Genomic DNA, 6,731 nt, shown 5'->3' on the forward strand with positions numbered 1-6,731 from the left:
AGATGTATTACATGTAGTAGTAGTGAGGTGTATATATAGAGGAGATATATAAGATGTATTACATGTAGTAGTAGTGAGGTGTATATATAGAGGAGATATATAAGATGTATTACATGTAGTAGTAGTGAGGTGTATATAGAGGAGATATATAAGATGTATTACATGTAGTAGTAGTGAGGTGTATATAGAGGAGATATATAAGATGTATTACATGTAGTAGTAGTGAGGTGTATATAGAGGAGATATATAAGATGTATTACATGTAGTAGTAGTGAGGTATATATAGAGGAGATATATAAGATGTATTACATGTAGTAGTGAGGTGTATATATAGAGGAGATATATAAGATGTATTACATGTAGTAGTAGTGAGGTATATATAGAGGAGATATATAAGATGTATTACATGTAGTAGTAGTGAGGTGTATATATAGAGGAGATATATAAGATGTATTACATGTAGTAGTGAGGTGTATATATAGAGGAGATATATAAGATGTATTACATGTAGTAGTAGTGAGGTATATATAGAGGAGATATATAAGATGTATTACATGTAGTAGTAGTGAGGTGTATATATAGGGGAGATATATAATATGTATTACATGTAGTAGTAGTGAGGTGTATATAGAGGAGATATATAAGATGTATTACATGTAGTAGTAGTGAGGTGTGTATAGAGGAGATATATAAGCTGTATTACATGTAGTAGTAGTGAGGTGTATATAGAGGAGATATATAGATGTATTACATGTAGTAGTAGTGAGGTGTATATAGGGGAGATATATAAGATGTATTACATGTAGTAGTAGTGAGGTGTATATATAGGGGAGATATATAAGATGTATTACATGTAGTAGTAGTGAGGTATATATAGAGGAGATATATAAGATGTATTACATGTAGTAGTAGTGAGGTATATATAGAGGAGATATATAAGATGTATTACATGTAGTAGTAGTGAGGTGTATATAGAGGAGATATATAAGATGTATTACATGTAGTAGTAGTGAGGTGTATATAGAGGAGATATATAAGATGTATTACATGTAGTAGTGAGGTGTATATAGAGGAGATATATAAGATGTATTACATGTAGTAGTGAGGTGTATATAGAGGAGATATATAAGATGTATTACATGTAGTAGTAGTGAGGTGTATATATAGAGGAGATATATAAGATGTATTACATGTAGTAGTAGTGAGGTGTATATAGAGGAGATATATAAGATGTATTACATGTAGTAGTAGTGAGGTGTATATAGAGGAGATATATAAGATGTATTACATGTAGTAGTAGTGAGGTATATATAGAGGAGATATATAAGATGTATTACATGTAGTAGTAGTGAGGTGTATATAGAGGAGATATATAAGATGTATTACATGTAGTAGTAGTGAGGTGTATATATAGAGGAGATATATAAGATGTATTACATGTAGTAGTAGTGAGGTGTATATATAGAGGAGATATATAAGATGTATTACATGTAGTAGTAGTGAGGTGTATATAGAGGAGATATATAAGATGTATTACATGTAGTAGTAGTGAGGTGTATATAGAGGAGATATATAAGATGTATTACATGTAGTAGTAGTGAGGTGTATATAGAGGAGATATATAAGATGTATTACATGTAGTAGTAGTGAGATGTATATATAGAGGAGATATATAAGATGTATTACATGTAGTAGTAGTGAGGTGTATATATAGAGGAGATATATAAGATGTATTACATGTAGTAGTGAGGTGTATATATAGAGGAGATATATAAGTTGTATTACATGTAGTAGTAGTGAGGTGTATATAGAGGAGATATATAAGATGTATTACATGTAGTAGTGAGGTGTATATATAGAGGAGATATATAAGATGTATTACATGTAGTAGTAGTGAGGTGTATATAGAGGAGATATATAAGATGTATTACATGTAGTAGTAGTGAGGTGTATATAGAGGTGATATATAAGATGTGTTACATGTAGTAGTAGTGAGGTATATATATAGAGGAGATATATAAGATGTATTACATGTAGTAGTAGTGAGGTGTATATATAGAGGAGATATATAAGATGTATTACATGTAGTAGTAGTGAGGTATATATAGAGGAGATATATAAGATGTATTACATGTAGTAGTAGTGAGGTGTATATATAGAGGAGATATATAAGATGTATTACATGTAGTAGTAGTGAGGTGTATATATAGAGGAGATATATAAGATGTATTACATGTAGTAGTGAGGTGTATATATAGAGGAGATATATAAGATGTATTACATGTAGTAGTAGTGAGGTGTATATAGGGGAGATATATAAGATGTATTACATGTAGTAGTAGTGAGGTGTATATAGAGGAGATATATAAGATGTATTACATGTAGTAGTAGTGAGGTGTATATATAGAGGAGATATATAAGATGTATTACATGTAGTAGTAGTGAGGTGTATATATAGAGGAGATATATAAGATGTATTACATGTATTAGTAGTGAGGTGTATATAGAGGAGATATATAAGATGTATTACATGTAGTAGTAGTGAGGTGTATATAGAGGAGATATATAAGATGTATTACATGTAGTAGTAGTGAGGTGTATATAGAGGAGATATATAAGATGTATTACATGTAGTAGTGAGGTGTATATATAGAGGAGATATATAAGATGTATTACATGTAGTAGTAGTGAGGTGTATATAGAGGAGATATATAAGATGTATTACATGTAGTAGTAGTGAGGTGTATATAGAGGAGATATATAAGATTTATTACATGTAGTAGTAGTGAGGTGTATATATAGAGGAGATATATAAGATGTATTACATGTAGTAGTAGTGAGGTGTATATATAGAGGAGATATATAAGATGTATTACATGTAGTAGTAGTGAGGTGTATATAGAGGAGATATATAAGATTTATTACATGTAGTAGTAGTGAGGTGTATATATAGAGGAGATATATAAGATGTATTACATGTAGTAGTAGTGAGGTATATATAGAGGAGATATATAAGATTTATTACATGTAGTAGTAGTGAGGTGTATATATAGAGGAGATATATAAGATGTATTACATGTAGTAGTAGTGAGGTGTATATAGAGGAGATATATAAGATGTATTACATGTAGTAGTGAGGTGTATATAGAGGAGATATATATAAGGTGTATTACATGTAGTAGTAGTGAGGTGTATATATAGAGGAGATATATAAGATGTAATACATGTAGTAGTAGTGAGGTGTATATATAGAGGAGATATATAAGATGTATTACATGTAGTAGTAGTGAGGTGTATATATAGAGGAGATATATAAGATGTATTACATGTAGTAGTAGTGAGGTATATATAGAGGAGATATATAAGATGTATTACATGTAGTAGTAGTGAGGTGTATATATAGGGGAGATATATAATATGTATTACATGTAGTAGTAGTGAGGTGTATATAGAGGAGATATATAAGATGTATTACATGTAGTAGTAGTGAGGTGTGTATAGAGGAGATATATAAGATGTATTACATGTAGTAGTAGTGAGGTGTATATATAGAGGAGATTTATAAGATGTATTACATGTAGTAGTAGTGAGGTGTATATAGAGGAGATATATAAGATGTATTACATGTAGTAGTAGTGAGGTGTATATAGAGGAGATATATAAGATGTATTACATGTAGTAGTAGTGAGGTGTATATAGGGGAGATATATAAGATGTATTACATGTAGTAGTAGTGAGGTGTATATAGAGGTGATATATAAGATGTATTACATGTAGTAGTAGTGAGGTGTTTATAGAGGAGATATATAAGATGTATTACATGTAGTAGTAGTGAGGTGTATATATAGAGGAGATATATAAGATTTATTACATGTAGTAGTAGTGAGGTGTATATATAGGGGAGATATATAAGATGTATTACATGTAGTAGTAGTGAGGTATATATAGAGGAGATATATAAGATGTATTACATGTAGTAGTAGTGAGGTGTATATATAGAGGAGATATATAAGATGTATTACATGTAGTAGTAGTGAGGTGTATATATAGAGGAGATATATAAGATGTATTACATGTAGTAGTAGTGAGGTATATATATAGAGGAGATATATAAGATGTATTACATGTAGTAGTAGTTGAGGTGTATATATAGAGGAGATATATAAGATGTATTACATGTAGTAGTAGTGAGGTGTATATATAGAGGAGATATATAAGATGTATTACATGTAGTAGTAGTGAGGTGTATATATAGAGGAGATATATAAGATGTATTACATGTAGTAGTAGTGAGGTATATATATAGAGGAGATATATAAGATGTATTACATGTAGTAGTAGTGAGGTGTATATAGAGGAGATATATATGATGTATTACATGTAGTAGTAGTGAGGTGTATATATAGAGGAGATATATAAGATGTATTACATGTAGTAGTAGTGAGGTGTATATAGAGGAGATATATAAGATGTATTACATGTAGTAGTAGTGAGGTGTATATAGAGGAGATATATAAGATGTATTACATGTAGTAGTGAGGTGTATATAGAGGAGATATATAAGATGTATTACATGTAGTAGTAGTGAGGTGTATATAGAGGTGATATATAAGATGTATTACATGTAGTAGTAGTGAGGTGTATATATAGAGGAGATATATAAGATGTATTACATGTAGTAGTAGTGAGGTGTATATAGAGGAGATATATAAGATGTATTACATGTAGTAGTAGTGAGGTGTATATAGAGGAGATATATAAGATGTATTACATGTAGTAGTGAGGTGTATATAGAGGAGATATATAAGATGTATTACATGTAGTAGTGAGGTGTATATAGAGGAGATATATAAGATGTATTACATGTAGTAGTAGTGAGGTGTATATATAGAGGAGATATATAAGATGTATTACATGTAGTAGTAGTGAGGTGTATATAGAGGAGATATATAAGATGTATTACATGTAGTAGAGTGAGGTGTATATATAGAGGAGATATATAAGATGTATTACATGTAGTAGTGAGGTGTATATATAGAGGAGATATATAAGATGTATTACATGTAGTAGTAGTGAGGTGTATATAGAGGAGATATATAAGATGTATTACATGTAGTAGTAGTGAGGTGTATATAGAGGAGATATATAAGATGTATTACATGTAGTAGTAGTGAGGTATATATAGAGGAGATATATAAGATGTATTACATGTAGTAGTAGTGAGGTGTATATAGAGGAGATATATAAGATGTATTACATGTAGTAGTAGTGAGGTGTATATATAGAGGAGATATATAAGATGTATTACATGTAGTAGTAGTGAGGTGTATATATAGAGGAGATATATAAGATGTATTACATGTAGTAGTAGTGAGGTGTATATAGAGGAGATATATAAGATGTATTACATGTAGTAGTAGTGAGGTGTATATAGAGGAGATATATAAGATGTATTACATGTAGTAGTAGTGAGGTGTATATATAGAGGAGATATATAAGATGTATTACATGTAGTAGTAGTGAGGTGTATATATAGAGGAGATATATAAGATGTATTACATGTAGTAGTAGTGAGGTGTATATAGAGGAGATATATAAGATGTATTACATGTAGTAGTAGTGAGGTGTATATAGAGGAGATATATAAGATGTATTACATGTAGTAGTAGTGAGGTGTATATAGAGGAGATATATAAGATGTATTACATGTAGTAGTGAGGTGTATATATAGAGGAGATATATAAGATGTATTACATGTAGTAGTAGTGAGGTGTATATAGAGGAGATATATAAGATTTATTACATGTAGTAGTAGTGAGGTGTATATAGAGGAGATATATAAGATTTATTACATGTAGTAGTAGTGAGGTGTATATATAGAGGAGATATATAAGATGTATTACATGTAGTAGTAGTGAGGTGTATATAGAGGAGATATATAAGATGTATTACATGTAGTAGTAGTGAGGTGTATATAGAGGAGATATATAAGATGTATTACATGTAGTAGTGAGGTGTATATATAGAGGAGATATATAAGATGTATTACATGTAGTAGTAGTGAGGTGTATATAGAGGAGATATATAAGATGTATTACATGTAGTAGTAGTGAGGTGTATATATAGAGGAGATATATAAGATGTATTACATGTAGTAGTAGTGAGGTGTATATATAGAGGAGATATATAAGATTTATTACATGTAGTAGTAGTGAGGTGTATATATAGAGGAGATATATAAGATGTATTACATGTAGTAGTAGTGAGGTGTATATAGAGGAGATATATAAGATGTATTACATGTAGTAGTAGTGAGGTGTATATAGAGGAGATATATAAGATGTATTACATGTAGTAGTAGTGAGGTGTATATAGAGGAGATATATAAGATGTATTACATGTAGTAGTAGTGAGGTGTATATATAGAGGAGATATATAAGATGTATTACATGTAGTAGTAGTGAGGTATATATAGAGGAGATATATAAGATGTATTACATGTAGTAGTAGTGAGGTATATATATAGAGGAGATATATAAGATGTATTACATGTAGTAGTAGTGAGGTGTATATATAGAGGAGATATATAAGATGTATTACATGTAGTAGTAGTGAGGTGTATATAGAGGAGATATATAAGATGTATTACATGTAGTAGTAGTGAGGTATATATAGAGGAGATATATAAGATTTATTACATGTAGTAGTAGTGAGGTGTATATATAGAGGAG

This window comes from Rhinoderma darwinii, unplaced genomic scaffold (genome assembly GCF_050947455.1).
Source record: "Rhinoderma darwinii isolate aRhiDar2 unplaced genomic scaffold, aRhiDar2.hap1 Scaffold_833, whole genome shotgun sequence".
Taxonomy (NCBI): domain Eukaryota; kingdom Metazoa; phylum Chordata; class Amphibia; order Anura; family Rhinodermatidae; genus Rhinoderma; species Rhinoderma darwinii.